Genomic DNA, 22911 nt, shown 5'->3' on the forward strand with positions numbered 1-22911 from the left:
TATTATGTTTGGTTTTGGAGTTATATCTACAAACATTTCATATTTAGTATGACAAATATACATCTGTTTTGAATTACAAAACAACTTTATGTCTTTGCAAACCTTACAAATGATATTTTTTCTAGTACAACTGACAAAGATGAATATCTCCAGACATTATAAGCCATTTTGCATGTGTTGTTTTGAAGTTATGTTTGAATACATTTTATTGCTTTTTTCGCATTATCTCAGGATTGTAGGAACATTACTGTCTTATTGAATAAAAAAACTACTTTTTGCATTTGCAAGATTTTAAAAAGCATATGTTTCGAACAAAACCCTCGAAGATGCATTATTTCAGGCATTATTAGCAATTTTTCATGTGTGGTTTAGAAGTTATGTTCAAATAACTGTCATATTGAGTGTTACAGTATACAGTCATATTGAGTAAAACCTAATTTTTGTAGTTGCAAACCATAGAAAAACAATTGTTTCTAGTAAAACTCACATTGATTCAATATCACAGATATATTTAGACATTTTGCACGTTTGGATTAGGAATTATGTTGGAATACATTTTTATTACTTTTTTCGCATATCTCAGGATTTTAAGTATAATACTGTCAAATTGAGTAAAACATTACTTTTTGTTTTTGCAAACCTTGTCAAATGTTTCGTTCCAGTAAAACCTTTAAAGATACATAACTTCAGAAGTTATTAGACATTTTGCATGTGTATTTTTGGAATTATGTTTGAAGAACTTTCTAATTGAATGTGACAGTATACTGTCATAGTGAATAAAACCTAATTTCTGTATTTGTGAACCTTTCCAAAAAACTTGATTCTTGTAAAACTCACATAAATTCAATATTACAGACTATTTTGGACAGATATTATGTTTGGTTTTGGAGTTATATCTATAAACCTTTCATATTTAGTATGACAAATATACATCTGTTTTGAATTACAAAACAACTTTATGTCTTTGCAAACCTTAAAAATGGTCATTTTTCTAGTACAACTGACAAAGATGAATATCTCCAGACATTATAAGCCATTTTGCATGTGTTGTTTAGAAGTTATGTTTGAATACATTTTATTGCTTTTTTCGCATTATCTCAGGATTGTAGGAACATTACTGTCTTATTGAATAAAAAACTACTTTTTGCATTTGCAAGATTTTAAAAAGCATATGTTTCGAACAAAACTCTCGAAGATGCATTATTTCAGGCATTATTAGCAATTTTTCATGTGTGGTTTAGAAGTTATGTTCAAATAACTGTCATATTGAGTGTTACAGTATACAATCATATTGAGTAAAACCTAATTTTTGTAGTTGCAAACCATAGAAAAACAATAATTTCTAGGAAAACTCACATTCATTCAATATCACAGATATATTTAGACATTTTGCACGTTTGGATTAGGAATTGTGGTGTAATACATTTTTATTGCTTTTTTCGCATTATCTCAGGATTGTATGTATAATACTGTCAAATTGAGTAAAACTTTACTTTTTGTTTTTGCAAACCTTGTCAAATGTTTCTTTCCAGTAAAACCCTTAAAGATACATAACTTCAGGCGTTATTAGACATTTTGCATGTGTATTTTTGGAATTATGTTTGAAGAACTTACTTATTGAGTGTGACAGTATACTGTCATAGTGAATAAAACCTAATTTCTGTATTTGTGAACCTTTCCAAAAAACTTGATTCTTGTAAAACTCACATAAATTCAATATTACAGGCTTTTTTGGACAGATATTATGTTTGGTTTTGGAGTTATATCTATAAACCTTTCATATTTAGTATGACAAATATACATCTGTTTTGAATTACAAAACAACTTTATGTCTTTGCAAACCTTACAAATGATCATTTTTCTAGTACAACTGACAAAGATGAATATCTCCAGACATTATAAGCCATTTTGCATGTGTTGTTTAGAAGTTATGTTTGAATACATTTTTATTGCTTTTTTCGCATTATCTCAGGATTGTAGGAACATTACTGTCTTATTGAATAAAAAACTACTTTTTGCATTTGCAAGATTTTAAAAAGCATATATTTCGAACAAAACTCTCGAACATGCATTATTTCAGGCATTATTAGCAATTTTTCATGTGTGGTTTAGAAGTTATGATCAAATAACTGTCATATTGAGTGTTACAGTATACAATCACATTGAATAAAACCTAATTTTTGTGGTTGCAAACCATAGAAAAACAATCGTTTCTAGTAAAACTCACATTGATTCAATATCATAGGTATATTCAGACATGTTGCACGTTTGGATTAGGAATTGTGGTGTAATACATTTTTATTGCTTTTTTCGCATTATCTCAGGATTGTATGTATAATACTGTCAAATTGAGTAAAACTTTACTTTTTGTTTTTGCAAACCTTGTCAAATGTTTCTTTCCAGTAAAACCCTTAAAGATACATAACTTCAGGCGTTATTAGACATTTTGCATGTGTATTTTTGGAATTATGTTTCAAGAACTTTCTTATTGAGTGTGACAGTATACTGTCATAGTGAATAAAACCTAATTTCTGTTTTTGTGAACCTTTCCAAAAAATTTGATTCTTGTAAAACTCACATAAATTCAATATTACAGGCTATTTTGGACAGATATTATGTTTGGTTTTGGAGTTATATCTATAAACCTTTCATATTTAGTATGACAAATATACATCTGTTTTGAATTACAAAACAACTTTATGTCTTTGCAAACCTTACAAATGATCATTTTTCTAGTACAACTGACAAAGATGAATATCTCCAGACATTATAAGCCATTTTCCATGTGTTGTTTAGAAGTTATGTTTGAATACATTTTTATTGCTTTTTTCGCATTATCTCAGGATTGTAGGAACATTACTGTCTTATTGAATAAAAAACAACTTTTTGCATTTGCAAGATTTTAAGAAGCATATGTTTCGAACAAAACTCTCGAAGATGCATTATTTCAGGCATTATTAGCAATTTTTCATGTGTGGTTTAGAAGTTATGTTCAAATAACTGTCCTATTGAGTGTTACAGTATACAGTCATATTGAGTAAAACCTAATTTTTGTAGTTGCAAACCATAGAAAAACAATCGTTTCTAGTAAAACTCACATTGATTCAATATCACAGATATATTTAGACATTTTGCACGTTTGGATTAGGAATTATGTTGGAATACATTTTTATTGCTTTTTTCGCATTATCTCAGGATTGTAAGTATAATACTGTCAAATTGAGTAAAACATTACTTTTTGTTTTTGCAAACCTTGTCAAATGTTTCGTTCCAGTAAAACCTTTAAAGATACATTACTTCAGAAGTTATTAGACATTTTGCATGTGTATTTTTGGAATTATGTTTGAAGAACTTTCTAATTGAATGTGACAGTATACTGTCATAGTGAATAAAACCTAATTTCTGTATTTGTGAACCTTTCCAAAAAAATTGATTCTTGTAAAACTCACATAAATTCAATATTACAGGCTATTTTGGACAGATATTATGTTTGGTTTTGGAGTTATATCTATAAACCTTTCATATTTAGTATGACAAATGTACATCTGTTTTGAATTACAAAACAACTTTATGTCTTTACAAACCTTAAAAAGGGTCATTTTTCTAGTACAACTGACAAAGATGAATATCTCCAGACATTATAAGCCATTTTCCATGTGTTGTTTAGAAGTTATGTTTGAATACATTTTTATTGCTTTTTTCGCATTATCTCAGGATTGTAGGAACATTACTGTCTTATTGAATAAAAAACTACTTTTTGCATTTGCAAGATTTTAAGAAGCATATGTTTCGAACAAAACTCTCGAAGATGCATTATTTCAGGCATTATTAGCAATTTTTCATGTGTGGTTTAGAAGTTATGTTCAAATAACTGTCATATTGAGTGTTACAGTATACAGTCATATTGAGTAAAACCTAATTTTTGTAGTTGCAAACCATAGAAAAACAATCTTTTCTAGTAAAACTCACATTGATTCAATATCACAGATATATTTAGACATTTTGCACGTTTGGATTAGGAATTATGTTCGAATACATTTTTATTGCTTTTTCGCATTATCTCAGGATTGTAAGTATAATACTGTCAAATTGAGTAAAACATTACTTTTTGTTTTTGCAAACCTTGTCAAATGTTTCTTTCCAGTAAAACTCTTAAAGATACGTAACTTCAGGCGTTATTAGACATTTTGCATGTGTATTTTTGGAATTATGTTTCAAGAACTTTCTTATTGAGTGTGACAGTATACTGTCATAGTGAATAAAACCTAATTTCTGTATTTGTGAACCTTTCCAAAAAATTTGATTCTTGTAAAACTCACATAAATTCAATATTACAGGCTATTTTGGACAGATATTATGTTTGGTTTTGGAGTTATATCTATAAACCTTTCATATTTAGTATGACAAATATACATCTGTTTTGAATTACAAAACAACTTTATGTCTTTGCAAACCTTACAAATGATAATTTTTCTAGTACAACTGACAAAGATGAATATCTCCAGACATTATAAGCCATTTTGCATGTGTTGTTTTGAAGTTATGTTTGAATACATTTTATTGCTTTTTTCGCATTATCTCAGGATTGTAGGAACATTACTGTCTTATTGAATAAAAAACTACTTTTTGCATTTGCAAGATTTTAAAAAGCATATGTTTCGAACAAAACCCTCGAAGATGCATTATTTCAGGCATTATTAGCAATTTTTCATGTGTGGTTTAGAAGTTATGTTCAAATAACTGTCATATTGAGTGTAACAGTATACAGTCATATTGAGTAAAACCTAATTTTTGTAGTTGCAAACCATAGAAAAACAATTGTTTCTAGTAAAACTCACATTGATTCAATATCACAGATATATTTAGACATTTTGCACGTTTGGATTAGGAATTATGTTGGAATACATTTTTATTACTTTTTTCGCATATCTCAGGATTGCAAGTATAATACTGTCAAATTGAGTAAAACCTTACTTTTTGTTTTTGCAAACCTTGTCAAATGTTTAGTTCCAGTAAAACCTTTAAAGATACATAACTTCAGAAGTTATTAGACATTTTGCATGTGTATTTTTGGAATTATGTTTGAAGAACTTTCTAATTGAATGTGACAGTATACTGTCATAGTGAATAAAACCTAATTTCTGTATTTGTGAACCTTTCCAAAAAACTTGATTCTTGTAAAACTCACATAAATTCAATATTACAGGCTATTTTGGACAGATATTATGTTTGGTTTTGGAGTTATATCTATAAACCTTTCATATTTAGTATGACAAATATACATCTGTTTTGAATTACAAAACAACTTTATGTCTTTGCAAACCTTAAAAATGGTCATTTTTCTAGTACAACTGACAAAGATGAATATCTCCAGACATTATAAGCCATTTTGCATGTGTTGTTTAGAAGTTATGTTTGAATACATTTTATTGCTTTTTTTCGCATTATCTCAGGATTGTAGGAACATTACTGTCTTATTGAATAAAAAACTACTTTTTGCATTTGCAAGATTTTAAGAAGCATATGTTTCGAACAAAACTCTCGAAGATGCATTATTTCAGGCATTATTAGCAATTTTTCATGTGTGGTTTAGAAGTTATGTTCAAATAACTGTCATATTGAGTGTTACAGTATACAGTCATATTGAGTAAAACTTGATTTTTGTAGTTGCAAACCATAGAAAAACAATCTTTTCTAGTAAAACTCACATTGATTCAATATCACAGATATATTTAGACATTTTGCACGTTTGGATTAGGAATTATGTTGGAATACATTTTTATTGCTTTTTCGCATTATCTCAGGATTGTAAGTATAATACTGTCAAATTGAGTAAAACATTACTTTTTGTTTTTGCAAACCTTGTCAAATGTTTCTTTCCAGTAAAACTCTTAAAGATACATAACTTCAGGCGTTATTAGACATTTTGCATGTGTATTTTTGGAATTATGTTTCAAGAACTTTCTTATTGAGTGTGACAGTATACTGTCATAGTGAATAAAACCTAATTTCTGTATTTGTGAACCTTTCCAAAAAACTTGAATCTTGTAAAACTCACATAAATTCAATATTACAGGCTTTTTTGGACAGATATTATGTTTGGTTTTGGAGTTATATCTATAAACCTTTCATATTTAGTATGACAAATATACATCTGTTTTGAATTACAAAACAACTTTATGTCTTTGCAAACCTTACAAATGATCATTTTTCTAGTACAACTGACAAAGATGAATATCTCCAGACATTATAAGCCATTTTCCATGTGTTGTTTAGAAGTTATGTTTGAATACATTGTTATTGCTTTTTTCGCATTATCTCAGGATTGTAGGAACATTACTGTGTTATTGAATAAAAAACTACTTTTTGCATTTGCAAGATTTTAAAAAGCATATGTTTCGAACAAAACTCTCGAAGATGCATTATTTCAGGCATTATTAGCAATTTTTCATGTGTGGTTTAGAAGTTATGTTCAAATAACTGTCATATTGAGTGTTACAGTATACAGTCATATTGAGTAAAACCTGATTTTTGTAGTTGCAAACCATAGAAAAACAATCGTTTCTAGTAAAACTCACAATGATTCAATATCACAGATATATTTAGACATTTTGCACGTTTGGATTAGGAATTGTGGTGCAATACATTTTTATTGCTTTTTTCGCATTATCTCAGGATTGTATGTATAATACTGTCAAATTGAGTAAAACTTTACTTTTTGTTTTTGCAAACCTTGTCAAATGTTTCTTTCCAGTAAAACCCTTAAAGATACATAACTTCAGGCGTTATTAGACATTTTGCATGTGTATTTTTGGAATTATGTTTGAAGAACTTACTTATTGAGTGTGACAGTATACTGTCATAGTGAATAAAACCTAATTTCTGTATTTGTGAACCTTTCCAAAAAACTTGATTCTTGTAAAACTCACATAAATTCAATATTACAGGCTTTTTTGGACAGATATTATGTTTGGTTTTGGAGTTATATCTATAAACCTTTCATATTTAGTATGACAAATATACATCTGTTTTGAATTACAAAACAACTTTATGTCATTGCAAACCTTACAAATGATCATTTTTCTAGTACAAATGACAAAGATGAATATCTCCAGACATTATAAGCCATTTTGCATGTGTTGTTTAGAAGTTATGTTTGAATACATTTTTATTGCTTTTTTCGCATTATCTCAGGATTGTAGGAACATTACTGTCTTATTGAATAAAACACTACTTTTTGCATTTGCAAGATTTTAAAAAGCATATATTTCGAACAAAACTCTCGAACATGCATTATTTCAGGCATTATTAGCAATTTTTCATGTGTGGTTTAGAAGTTATGATCAAATAACTGTCATATTGAGTGTTACAGTATACAATCACATTGAATAAAACCTAATTTTTGTAGTTGCAAACCATAGAAAAACAATCGTTTCTAGTAAAACTCACATTGATTCAATATCATAGGTATATTCAGACATGTTGCACGTTTGGATTAGGAATTGTGGTGTAATACATTTTTATTGCTTTTTTCGCATTATCTCAGGATTGTATGTATAATACTGTCAAATTGAGTAAAACTTTACTTTTTGTTTTTGCAAACCTTGTCAAATGTTTCTTTCCAGTAAAACCCTTAAAGATACATAACTTCAGGCGTTATTAGACATTTTGCATGTGTATTTTTGGAATTATGTTTCAAGAACTTTCTTATTGAGTGTGACAGTATACTGTCATAGTGAATAAAACCTAATTTCTGTTTTTGTGAACCTTTCCAAAAAATTTGATTCTTGTAAAACTCACATAAATTCAATATTACAGGCTATTTTGGACAGATATTATGTTTGGTTTTGGAGTTATATCTATAAACCTTTCATATTTAGTATGACAAATATACATCTGTTTTGAATTACAAAACAACTTTATGTCTTTGCAAACCTTACAAATGATCATTTTTCTAGTACAACTGACAAAGATGAATATCTCCAGACATTATAAGCCATTTTCCATGTGTTGTTTAGAAGTTATGTTTGAATACATTTTTATTGCTTTTTTCGCATTATCTCAGGATTGTAGGAACATTACTGTCTTATTGAATAAAAAACAACTTTTTGCATTTGCAAGATTTTAAGAAGCATATGTTTCGAACAAAACTCTCGAAGATGCATTATTTCAGGCATTATTAGCAATTTTTCATGTGTGGTTTAGAAGTTATGTTCAAATAACTGTCATATTGAGTGTTACAGTATACAGTCATATTGAGTAAAACCTAATTTTTGTAGTTGCAAACCATAGAAAAACAATCTTTTCTAGTAAAACTCACATTGATTCAATATCACAGATATATTTAGACATTTTGCACGTTTGGATTAGGAATTATGTTGGAATACATTTTTATTGCTTTTTCGCATTATCTCAGGATTGTAAGTATAATACTGTCAAATTGAGTAAAACATTACTTTTTGTTTTTGCAAACCTTGTCAAATGTTTCTTTCCAGTAAAACTCTTAAAGATACATAACTTCAGGCGTTATTAGACATTTTGCATGTGTATTTTTGGAATTATGTTTCAAGAACTTTCTTATTGAGTGTGACAGTATACTGTCATAGTGAATAAAACCTAATTTCTGTATTTGTGAACCTTTCCAAAAAACTTGAATCTTGTAAAACTCACATAAATTCAATATTACAGGCTTTTTTGGACAGATATTATGTTTGGTTTTGGAGTTATATCTATAAACCTTTCATATTTAGTATGACAAATATACATCTGTTTTGAATTACAAAACAACTTTATGTCTTTGCAAACCTTACAAATGATCATTTTTCTAGTACAACTGACAAAGATGAATATCTCCAGACATTATAAGCCATTTTCCATGTGTTGTTTAGAAGTTATGTTTGAGTACATTTTTATTGCTTTTTTCGCATTATCTCAGGATTGTAGGAACATTACTGTTATTGAATAAAAAACTACTTTTTGCATTTGCAAGATTTTAAAAATCATATGTTTCGAACAAAACTCTCGAAGATGCATTTTTTCTGGCATTATTAGCAATTTTTCATGTGTGGTTTAGAAGTTATGTTCAAATAACTGTCATATTGAGTGTTACAGTATACAGTCATATTGAGTAAAACCTAATTTTTGTAGTTGCAAACCATAGAAAAACAATCGTTTCTAGTAAAACTCACAATGATTCAATATCACAGATATATTTAGACATTTTGCACGTTTGGATTAGGAATTGTGGTGTAATAAATTTTTATTGCTTTTTTCGCATTATCTCAGGATTGTATGTATAATACTGTCAAATTGAGTAAAACTTTACTTTTTGTTTTTGCAAACCTTGTCAAATGTTTCTTTCCAATAAAACTCTTAAAGATACATAACTTCAGGTGTTATTAGACATTTTGCATGTGTATTTTTGGAATTATGTTTCAAGAACTTTCTTATTGAGTGTGACAGTATACTGTCATAGTGAATAAAACCTAATTTCTGTATTTGTGAACCTTTCCAAAAAATTTGATTCTTGTAAAACTCACATAAATTCAATATTACAGGCTATTTTGGACAGATATTATGTTTGGTTTTGGAGTTATATCTATAAACCTTTCATATTTAGTATGACAAATATACATCTGTTTTGAATTACAAAACAACTTTATGTCTTTGCAAACCTTACAAATGATAATTTTTCTAGTACAACTGACAAAGATGAATATCTCCAGACATTATAAGCAATTTTGCATGTGTTGTTTAGAAGTTATGTTTGAATACATTTTATTGCTTTTTTCGCATTATCTCAGGATTGTAGGAACATTACTGTGTTATTGAATAAAAAAACTACTTTTTGCATTTGCAAGATTTTAAAAAGCATATGTTTCGAACAAAACCCTCGAAGATGCATTATTTCAGGCATTATTAGCAATTTTTCATGTGTGGTTTAGAAGTTATGTTCAAATAACTGTCATATTGAGTGTAACAGTATACAGTCATATTGAGTAAAACCTAATTTTTGTAGTTGCAAACCATAGAAAAACAATTGTTTCTAGTAAAACTCACATTGATTCAATATCACAGATATATTTAGACATTTTGCACGTTTGGATTAGGAATTATGTTGGAATACATTTTTATTACTTTTTTCGCATATCTCAGGATTGCAAGTATAATACTGTCGAATTGAGTAAAACTTTACTTTTTGTTTTTGCAAACCTTGTCAAATGTTTCGTTCCAGTAAAACCTTTAAAGATACATAACTTCAGGCGTTATTAGACATTTTGCATGTGTATTTTTGGAATTATGTTTGAAGAACTTACTTATTGAGTGTGACAGTTTACTGTCATAGTGAATAAAACCTAATTTCTGTATTTGTGAACCTTTCCAAAAAACTTGATTCTTGTAAAACTCACATAAATTCAATATTACAGGCTTTTTTGGACAGATATTATGTTTGGTTTTGGAGTTATATCTATAAACCTTTCATATTTAGTATGACAAATATACATCTGTTTTGAATTACAAAACAACTTTATGTCTTTGCAAACCTTACAAATGATCATTTTTCTAGTACAACTGACAAAGATGAATATCTCCAGACATTATAAGCCATTTTGCATGTGTTGTTTAGAAGTTATGTTTGAATACATTTTTATTGCTTTTTTCGCATTATCTCAGGATTGTAGGAACATTACTGTCTTATTGAATAAAAAACTACTTTTTGCATTTGCAAGATTTTAAAAAGCATATATTTCGAACAAAACTCTCGAAGATGCATTATTTCAGGCATTATTAGCAATTTTTCATGTGTGGTTTAGAAGTTATGTTCAAATAACTGTCATATTGAGTGTTACAGTATACAATCACATTGAATAAAACCTAATTTTTGTAGTTGCAAACCATAGAAAAACAATCGTTTCTAGTAAAACTCACATTGATTCAATATCACAGGTATATTTAGACATGTTGCACGTTTGGATTAGGAATTGTGGTGTAATACATTTTTATTGCTTTTTTCACATTATCTCAGGATTGTATGTATAATACTGTCACATTGAGTAAAACTTTACTTTTTGTTTTTGCAAACCTTGTCAAATGTTTCTTTCCAGTAAAACCCTTAAAGATACATAACTTCAGGCGTTATTAGACATTTTGCATGTGTATTTTTGGAATTATGTTTCAAGAACTTTCTTATTGAGTGTGACAGTATACTGTCATAGTGAATAAAACCTAATTTCTGTTTTTGTGAACCTATCCAAAAAATTTGATTCTTGTAAAACTCACATAAATTCAATATTACAGGCTATTTTGGACAGATATTATGTTTGGTTTTGGAGTTATATCTATAAACCTTTCATATTTAGTATGACAAATATACATCTGTTTTGAATTACAAAACAACTTTATGTCTTTGCAAACCTTACAAATGATCATTTTTCTAGTACAACTGACAAAGATGAATATCTCCAGACATTATAAGCCATTTTGCATGTGTTGTTTAGAAGTTATGTTTGAATACATTTTTATTGCTTTTTTCGCATTATCTCAGGATTGTAGGAACATTACTGTCTTATTGAATAAAAAACTACTTTTTGCATTTGCAAGATTTTAAAAAGCATATGTTTCGAACAAAACTCTCGAAGATGCATTATTTCAGGCATTATTAGCAATTTTTCATGTGTGGTTTAGAAGTTATGTTCAAATAACTGTCATATTGAGTGTTACAGTATACAGTCATATTGAGTAAAACCTAATTTTTGTAGTTGCAAACCATAGAAAAACAATCGTTTCTAGTAAAACTCACATTGATTCAATATCACAGATATATTTAGACATTTTGCACGTTTGGATTAGGAATTATGTTGGAATACATTTTTATTGCTTTTTTCGCATTATCTCAGGATTGTAAGTATAATACTGTCAAATTGAGTAAAACATTACTTTTTGTTTTTGCAAACCTTGTCAAATGTTTCGTTCCAGTAAAACCTTTAAAGATACATAACTTCAGAAGTTATTAGACATTTTGCATGTGTATTTTTGGAATTATGTTTGAAGAACTTTCTAATTGAATGTGACAGTATACTGTCATAGTGAATAAAACCTAATTTCTGTATTTGTGAACCTTTCCAAAAAAATTGATTCTTGTAAAACTCACATAAATTCAATATTACAGGCTATTTTGGACAGATATTATGTTTGGTTTTGGAGTTATATCTATAAACCTTTCATATTTAGTATGACAAATGTACATCTGTTTTGAATTACAAAACAACTTTATGTCTTTACAAACCTTAAAAAGGGTCATTTTTCTAGTACAACTGACAAAGATGAATATCTCCAGACATTATAAGCCATTTTCCATGTGTTGTTTAGAAGTTATGTTTGAATACATTTTTATTGCTTTTTTCGCATTATCTCAGGATTGTAGGAACATTACTGTCTTATTGAATAAAAAACTACTTTTTGCATTTGCAAGATTTTAAGAAGCATATGTTTCGAACAAAACTCTCGAAGATGCATTATTTCAGGCATTATTAGCAATTTTTCATGTGTGGTTTAGAAGTTATGTTCAAATAACTGTCATATTGAGTGTTACAGTATACAGTCATATTGAGTAAAACCTAATTTTTGTAGTTGCAAACCATAGAAAAACAATCTTTTCTAGTAAAACTCACATTGATTCAATGTCACAGATATATTTAGACATTTTGCACGTTTGGATTAGGAATTATGTTGGAATACATTTTTATTGCTTTTTCGCATTATCTCAGGATTGTAAGTATAATACTGTCAAATTGAGTAAAACATTACTTTTTGTTTTTGCAAACCTTGTCAAATGTTTCTTTCCAGTAAAACTCTTAAAGATACGTAACTTCAGGCGTTATTAGACATTTTGCATGTGTATTTTTGGAATTATGTTTCAAGAACTTTCTTATTGAGTGTGACAGTATACTGTCATAGTGAATAAAACCTAATTTCTGTATTTGTGAACCTTTCCAAAAAATTTGATTCTTGTAAAACTCACATAAATTCAATATTACAGGCTATTTTGGACAGATATTATGTTTGGTTTTGGAGTTATATCTATAAACCTTTCATATTTAGTATGACAAATATACATCTGTTTTGAATTACAAAACAACTTTATGTCTTTGCAAACCTTACAAATGATAATTTTTCTAGTACAACTGACAAAGATGAATATCTCCAGACATTATAAGCCATTTTGCATGTGTTGTTTTGAAGTTATGTTTGAATACATTTTATTGCTTTTTTCGCATTATCTCAGGATTGTAGGAACATTACTGTCTTATTGAATAAAAAAACTACTTTTTGCATTTGCAAGATTTTAAAAAGCATATGTTTCGAACAAAACCCTCGAAGATGCATTATTTCAGGCATTATTAGCAATTTTTCATGTGTGGTTTAGAAGTTATGTTCAAATAACTGTCATATTGAGTGTAACAGTATACAGTCATATTGAGTAAAACCTAATTTTTGTAGTTGCAAACCATAGAAAAACAATTGTTTCTAGTAAAACTCACATTGATTCAATATCACAGATATATTTAGACATTTTGCACGTTTGGATTAGGAATTATGATGGAATACATTTTTATTACTTTTTTCGCATATCTCAGGATTGCAAGTATAATACTGTCAAATTGAGTAAAACTTTACTTTTTGTTTTTGCAAACCTTGTCAAATGTTTCGTTCCAGTAAAACCTTTAAAGATACATAACTTCAGAAGTTATTAGACATTTTGCATGTGTATTTTTGGAATTATGTTTGAAGAACTTTCTAATTGAATGTGACAGTATACTGTCATAGTGAATAAAACCTAATTTCTGTATTTGTGAACCTTTCCAAAAAACTTGATTCTTGTAAAACTCACATAAATTCAATATTACAGGCTATTTTGGACAGATATTATGTTTGGTTTTGGAGTTATATCTATAAACCTTTCATATTTAGTATGACAAATATACATCTGTTTTGAATTACAAAACAACTTTATGTCTTTGCAAACCTTAAAAATGGTCATTTTTCTAGTACAACTGACAAAGATGAATATCTCCAGACATTATAAGCCATTTTGCATGTGTTGTTTAGAAGTTATGTTTGAATACATTTTATTGCTTTTTTCGCATTATCTCAGGATTGTAGGAACATTACTGTCTTATTGAATAAAAAACTACTTTTTGCATTTGCAAGATTTTAAAAAGCATATGTTTCGAACAAAACTCTCGAAGATGCATTATTTCAGGCATTATTAGCAATTTTTCATGTGTGGTTTAGAAGTTATGTTCAAATAACTGTCATATTGAGTGTTACAGTATACAATCATATTGAGTAAAACCTAATTTTTGTAGTTGCAAACCATAGAAAAACAATCGTTTCTAGGAAAACTCACATTCATTCAATATCACAGATATATTTAGACATTTTGCACGTTTGGATTAGGAATTGTGGTGTAATACATTTTTATTGCTTTTTTCGCATTATCTCAGGATTGTATGTATAATACTGTTAAATTGAGTAAAACTTTACTTTTTGTTTTTGCAAACCTTGTCAAATGTTTCTTTCCAGTAAAACCCTTAAAGATACATAACTTCAGGCGTTATTAGACATTTTGCATGTGTATTTCTGGAATTATGTTTGAAGAACTTACTTATTGAGTGTGACAGTATACTGTCATAGTGAATAAAACCTAATTTCTGTATTTGTGAACCTTTCCAAAAAACTTGATTCTTGTAAAACTCACATAAATTCAATATTACAGGCTTTTTTGGACAGATATTATGTTTAGTTTTGGAGTTATATCTATAAACCTTTCATATTTAGTATGACAAATATACATCTGTTTTGAATTACAAAACAACTTTATGTCTTTGCAAACCTTACAAATGATCATTTTTCTAGTACAACTGACAAAGATGAATATCTCCAGACATTATAAGCCATTTTCCATGTGTTGTTTAGAAGTTATGTTTGAATACATTTTTATTGCTTTTTTCGCATTATCTCAGGATTGTAGGAACATTACTGTCTTATTGAATAAAAAACTACTTTTTGCATTTGCAAGATTTTAAAAAGCATATATTTCGAACAAAACTCTCGAAGATGCATTATTTCAGGCATTATTAGCAATTTTTCATGTGTGGTTTAGAAGTTATGTTCAAATAACTGTCATATTAAGTGTTACAGTATACAATCACATTGAATAAAACCTAATTTTTGTAGTTGCAAACCATAGAAAAACAATCGTTTCTAGTAAAACTCACATTGATTCAATATCACAGGTATATTTAGACATGTTGCACGTTTGGATTAGGAATTGTGGTGTAATACATTTTTATTGCTTTTTTCGCATTATCTCAGGATTGTATGTATAATACTGTCAAATTGAGTATAACTTTACTTTTTGTTTTTGCAAACCTTGTCAAATGTTTCTTTCCAGTAAAACCCTTAAAGATACATAACTTCAGGCGTTATTAGACATTTTGCATGTGTATTTTTGGAATTATGTTTCAAGAACTTTCTTATTGAGTGTGACAGTATACTGTCATAGTGAATAAAACCTAATTTCTGTATTTGTGAACCTTTCCAAAAAATTTGATTCTTGTAAAACTCACATAAATTCAATATTACAGGCTATTTTGGACAGATATTATGTTTGGTTTTGGAGTTATATCTATAAACCTTTCATATTTAGTATGACAAATATACATCTGTTTTGAATTACAAAACAACTTTATGTCTTTGCAAACCTTACAAATGATCATTTTTCTAGTACAACTGACAAAGATGAATATCTCCAGACATTATAAGCCATTTTCCATGTGTTGTTTAGAAGTTATGTTTGAATACATTTTTATTGCTTTTTTCGCATTATCTCAGGATTGTAGGAACATTACTGTCTTATTGAATAAAAAACTACTTTTTGCATTTGCAAGATTTTAAAAAGCATATGTTTCGAACAAAACTCTCGAAGATGCATTATTTCAGGCATTATTAGCAATTTTTCATGTGTGGTTTAGAAGTTATGTTCAAATAACTGTCATATTGAGTGTTACAGTATACAGTCATATTGAGTAAAACCTAATTTTTGTAGTTGCAAACCATAGAAAAACAATCTTTTCTAGTAAAACTCACATTGATTCAATATCACAGATATATTTAGACATTTTGCACGTTTGGATTAGGAATTATGTTGGAATACATTTTTATTGCTTTTTCGCATTATCTCAGGATTGTAAGTATAATACTGTCAAATTGAGTAAAACATTACTTTTTGTTTTTGCAAACCTTGTCAAATGTTTCTTTCCAGTAAAACTCTTAAAGATACATAACTTCAGGCGTTATTAGACATTTTGCATGTGTATTTTTGGAATTATGTTTCAAGAACTTTCTTATTGAGTGTGACAGTATACTGTCATAGTGAATAAAACCTAATTTCTGTATTTGTGAACCTTTCCAAAAAACTTGAATTTTGTAAAACTCACATAAATTCAATATTACAGGCTTTTTTGGACAGATATTATGTTTGGTTTTGGAGTTATATCTATAAACCTTTCATATTTAGTATGACAAATATACATCTGTTTTGAATTACAAAACAACTTTATGTCTTTGCAAACCTTACAAATGATCATTTTTCTAGTACAACTGACAAAGATGAATATCTCCAGACATTATAAGCCATTTTCCATGTGTTGTTTAGAAGTTATGTTTGAATACATTTTTATTGCTTTTTTCGCATTATCTCAGGATTGTAGGAACATTACTGTGTTATTGAATAACAAACTACTTTTTGCATTTGCAAGATTTTAAAAAGCATATGTTTCGAACAAAAGTCTCGAAGATGCATTATTTCAGGCATTATTAGCAATTTTTCATGTGTGGTTTAGAAGTTATGTTCAAATAACTGTCATATTGAGTGTTACAGTATACAGTCATATTGAGTAAAACCTAATTTTTGTAGTTGCAAACCATAGAAAAACAATCGTTTCTAGTAAAACTCACAATGATTCAATATCGAAGATATATTTAGACATTTTGCACGTTTGGATTAGGAATTGTGGTGTAATACATTTTTATTGCTTTTTTCGCATTATCTCAGGATTGTATGTATAATACTGTCAAATTGAGTAAAACTTTACTTTTTGTTTTTGCAAACCTTGTCAAATGTTTCTTTCCAGTAAAACCCTTAAAGATACATAACTTCAGGCGTTATTAGACATTTTGCATGTGTATTTTTGGAATTATGTTTGAAGAACTTACTTATTGAGTGTGACAGTATACTGTCATAGTGAATAAAACCTAATTTCTGTATATGTGAACCTTTCCAAAAAACTTGATTCTTGTAAAACTCACATAAATTCAATATTACAGGCTTTTTTGGACAGATATTATGTTTGGTTTTGGAGTTATATCTATAAACCTTTCATATTTAGTATGACAAATATACATCTGTTTTGAATTACAAAACAACTTTATGTCTTTGCAAACCTTACAAATGATCATTTTTCTAGTACAACTGACAAAGATGAATATCTCCAGACATTATAAGCCATTTTGCATGTGTTGTTTAGAAGTTATGTTTGAATACATTTTTATTGCTTTTTTCGCATTATCTCAGGATTGTAGGAACATTACTGTCTTATTGAATAAAAAACTACTTTTTGCATTTGCAAGATTTTAAAAAGCATATATTTCGAACAAAACTCTCGAAGATGCATTATTTCAGGCATTATTAGCAATTTTTCATGTGTGGTTTAGAAGTTATGTTCAAATAACTGTCATATTGAGTGTTACAGTATACAATCACATTGAATAAAACCTAATTTTTGTAGTTGCAAACCATAGAAAAACAATCGTTTCTAGTAAAACTCACATTGATTCAATATCACAGGTATATTTAGACATGTTGCACGTTTGGATTAGGAATTGTGGTGTAATACATTTTTATTGCTTTTTTCGCATTATCTCAGGATTGTATGTATAATACTGTCAAATTGAGTAAAACTTTACTTTTTGTTTTTGCAAACCTTGTCAAATGTTTCTTTCCAGTAAAACCCTTAAAGATACATAACTTCAGGCGTTATTAGACATTTTGCATGTGTATTTTTGGAATTATGTTTCAAGAACTTTCTTATTGAGTGTGACAGTATACTGTCATAGTGAATAAAACCTAATTTCTGTTTTTGTGAACCTTTCCAAAAAATTTGATTCTTGTTATACTCACATAAATTCAATATTACAGGCTATTTTGGACAGATATTATGTTTGGTTTTGGAGTTATATCTATAAACCTTTCATATTTAGTATGACAAATATACATCTGTTTTGAATTACAAAACAACTTTATGTCTTTGCAAACCTTACAAATGATCATTTTTCTAGTACAACTGACAAAGATGAATATCTCCAGACATTATAAGCCATTTTCCATGTGTTGTTTAGAAGTTATGTTTGAATACGTTTTTATTGCTTTTTTCGCATTATCTCAGGATTGTAGGAACATTACTGTCTTATTGAATAAAAAACTACTTTTTGCATTTGCAAGATTTTAAAAAGCATATGTTTCGAACAAAACTCTCGAAGATGCATTATTTCAGGCATTATTAGCAATTTTTCATGTGTGGTTTAGAAGTTATGTTCAAATAACTGTCCTATTGAGTGTTACAGTATACAGTCATATTGAGTAAAACCTAATTTTTGTAGTTGCAAACCATAGAAAAACAATCGTTTCTAGTAAAACTCACATTGATTCAATATCACAGATATATTTAGACATTTTGCACGTTTGGATTAGGAATTATGTTGGAATACATTTTTATTGCTTTTTTCGCATTATCTCAGGATTGTAAGTATAATACTGTCAAATTGAGTAAAACATTACTTTTTGTTTTTGCAAACCTTGTCAAATGTTTCTTTCCAGTAAAACTCTTAAAGATACATAACTTCAGGCGTTATTAGACATTTTGCATGTGTATTTTTGGAATTATGTTTCAAGAATTTTCTTATTGAGTGTGACAGTATACTGTCATAGTGAATAAAACCTAATTTCTGTATTTGTGAACCTTTCCAAAAAACTTGAATCTTGTAAAACTCACATAAATTCAATATTACAGGCTTTTTTGGACAGATATTATGTTTGGTTTTGGAGTTATATCTATAAACCTTTCATATTTAGTATGACAAATATACATCTGTTTTGAATTACAAAACAACTTTATGTCTTTGCAAACCTTACAAATGATCATTTTTCTAGTACAACTGACAAAGATGAATATCTCCAGACATTATAAGCCATTTTGTAGGGGTTGTTTAGAAGTTATGTTTGAATACATTTTATTGCTTTTTTCGCATTATCTCAGGATTGTAGGAACATTACTGTCTTATTGAATAAAAAACTACTTTTTGCATTTGCAAGATTTTAAAAAGCATATGTTTCGAACAAAACTCTCGAAGATGCATTATTTCAGGCATTATTAGCAATTTTTCATGTGTGGTTTAGAAGTTATGTTCAAATAACTGTCATAGTGAGTGTTACAGTATACAGTCATATTGAGTAAAACCTAATTTTTGTAGTTGCAAACCATAGAAAAACAATCGTTTCTAGTAAAACTCACATTGATTCAATATCACAGATATATTTAGACATTTTGCACGTTTGGATTAGGAATATTTTTGGAATACATTTTAATTGCTTTTTTCGCATTATCTCAGGATTATAAGTATAATACTGTCAAATTGAGTAAAACATTACTTTTTGTTTTTGCAAACCTTGTCAAATGTTTCTTTCCAGTAAAACTCTTAAAGATACATAACTTCAGGCGTTATTAGACATTTTGCATGTGTATTTTTGGAATTATGTTTGAAGAACTTTCTAATTGAATGTGACAGTATACTGTCACAGTGAATAAAACCTAATTTCTGTATTTGTGAACCTTTCTAAAAAACTTGATTCTTGTAAAACTCACATCAGTTCAATATTACAGGCTTTTTTGGACAGACATTATGTTTGGTTTTGGAGTTATATCTATAAACCTTTCATATTTAGTATGACAAATATACATCTGTTTTGAATTACAAAACAACTTTATGTCTTTGCAAACCTTACAAATGATCATTTTTCTAGTACAACTGACAAAGATGAATATCTCCAGACATTATAAGCCATTTTGCATGTGTTGTTTAGAAGTTATGTATGAATACATTTTATTGCTTTTTTCGCATTATCTCAGGATTGTAGGAACATTACTGTCTTATTGAATAAAAAACTACTTTTTGCATTTGCAAGATTTTAAAAAGCATATGTTTCGAACAGAACTCTCGAAGATGCATTATTTCAGGCATTATTAGCAATTTTTCATGTGTGGTTTAGAAGTTATGTTCAAATAACTGTCATATTGAGTGTTACAGTATACAATCATATTGAGTAAAACCTAATTTTTGTAGTTGCAAACCATAGAAAAACAATCGTTTCTAGTAAAACTCACATTCATTCAATATCACAGATATATTTAGACATTTTGCACGTTTGGATTAGGAATTGTGGTGTAATACATTTTTATTGCTTTTTTCGCATTATCTCAGGATTGTATGTATAATACTGTCAAATTGAGTAAAACTTTACTTTTTGTTTTTGCAAACCTTGTCAAATGTTTCTTTCCAGTAAACCCTTAAAGATACATAACTTCAGGCGTTATTAGACATTTTGCATGTGTATTTTTGGAATTATGTTTCAAGAACTTTCTTATTGAGTGTGACAGTATACTGTCATAGTGAATAAAACCTAATTTCTGTATTTGTGAACCTTTCCAAAAAATTTGATTCTTGTAAAACTCACATAAATTCAATATTACAGGCTATTTTGGACAGATATTATGTTTGGTTTTGGAGTTATATCTATAAACCTTTCATATTTAGTATGACAAATATACATCTGTTTTGAATTACAAAACAACTGTATGTCTTTGCAAACCTTACAAATGATCATTTTTCTAGTACAACTGACAAAGATGAATATCTCCAGACATTATAAGCCATTTTGCATGTGTTGTTTAGAAGTTATGTTTGAATACATTTTATTGCTTTTTTCGCATTATCTCAGGATTGTAGGAACATTACTGTCTTATTGAATAAAAAACTACTTTTTGCATTTGCAAGATTTTAAAAAGCATATGTTTCGAACAAAACTCTCGAAGATGCATTATTTCAGGCATTATTAGCAATTTTTCATGTGTGGTTTAGAAGTTATGTTCAAATAACTGTCCTATTGAGTGTTACAGAATACAGTCATATTGAGTAAAACCTAATTTTTGTAGTTGCAAACCATAGAAAAACAATCGTTTCTAGTAAAACTCACATTGATTCAATATCACAGATATATTTAGACATTTTGCACGTTTGGATTAGGAATTATGTTGGAATACATTTTTATTGCTTTTTTCGCATTATCTCAGGATTGTAAGTATAATACTGTCAAATTGAGTAAAACATTACTTTTTGTTTTTGCAAACCTTGTCAAATGTTTCTTTCCAGTAAAACTCTTAAAGATACATAACTTCAGGCGTTATTAGACATTTTGCATGTGTATTTTTGGAATTATGTTTCAAGAATTTTCTTATTGAGTGTGACAGTATACTGTCATAGTGAATAAAACCTAATTTCTGTATTTGTGAACCTTTCCAAAAAACTTGAATCTTGTAAAACTCACATAAATTCAATATTACAGGCTTTTTTGGACAGATATTATGTTTGGTTTTGGAGTTATATCTATAAACCTTTCATATTTAGTATGACAAATATACATCTGTTTTGAATTACAAAACAACTTTATGTCTTTGCAAACCTTACAAATGATCATTTTTCTAGTACAACTGACAAAGATGAATATCTCCAGACATTATAAGCCATTTTGTAGGGGTTGTTTAGAAGTTATGTTTGAATACATTTTATTGCTTTTTTCGCATTATCTCAGGATTGTAGGAACATTACTGTCTTATTGAATAAAAAACTACTTTTTGCATTTGCAAGATTTTAAAAAGCATATGTTTCGAACAAAACTCTCGAAGATGCATTATTTCAGGCATTATTAGCAATTTTTCATGTGTGGTTTAGAAGTTATGTTCAAATAACTGTCATAGTGAGTGTTACAGTATACAGTCATATTGAGTAAAACCTAATTTTTGTAGTTGCAAACCATAGAAAAACAATCGTTTCTAGTAAAACTCACATTGATTCAATATCACATATATATTTAGACATTTTGCACGTTTGGATTAGGAATATTTTTGGAATACATTTTAATTGCTTTTTTCGCATTATCTCAGGATTATAAGTATAATACTGTCAAATTGAGTAAAACATTACTTTTTGTTTTTGCAAACCTTGTCAAATGTTTCTTTCCAGTAAAACTCTTAAAGATACATAACTTCAGGCGTTATTAGACATTTTGCATGTGTATTTTTGGAATTATGTTTGAAGAACTTTCTAATTGAATGTGACAGTATACTGTCACAGTGAATAAAACCTAATTTCTGTATTTGTGAACCTTTCTAAAAAACTTGATTCTTGTAAAACTCACATCAGTTCAATATTACAGGCTTTTTTGGACAGACATTATGTTTGGTTTTGGAGTTATATCTATAAACCTTTCATATTTAGTATGACAAATATACATCTGTTTTGAATTACAAAACAACTTTATGTCTTTGCAAACCTTACAAATGATCATTTTTCTAGTACAACTGACAAAGATGAATATCTCCAGACATTATAAGCCATTTTGCATGTGTTGTTTAGAAGTTATGTATGAATACATTTTATTGCTTTTTTCGCATTATCTCAGGATTGTAGGAACATTACTGTCTTATTGAATAAAAAACTACTTTTTGCATTTGC

The sequence above is a fragment of the Nerophis ophidion genome, linkage group LG17 (assembly GCF_033978795.1).
Source record: "Nerophis ophidion isolate RoL-2023_Sa linkage group LG17, RoL_Noph_v1.0, whole genome shotgun sequence".
NCBI classification, from domain to species: Eukaryota; Metazoa; Chordata; class Actinopteri; order Syngnathiformes; family Syngnathidae; genus Nerophis; species Nerophis ophidion.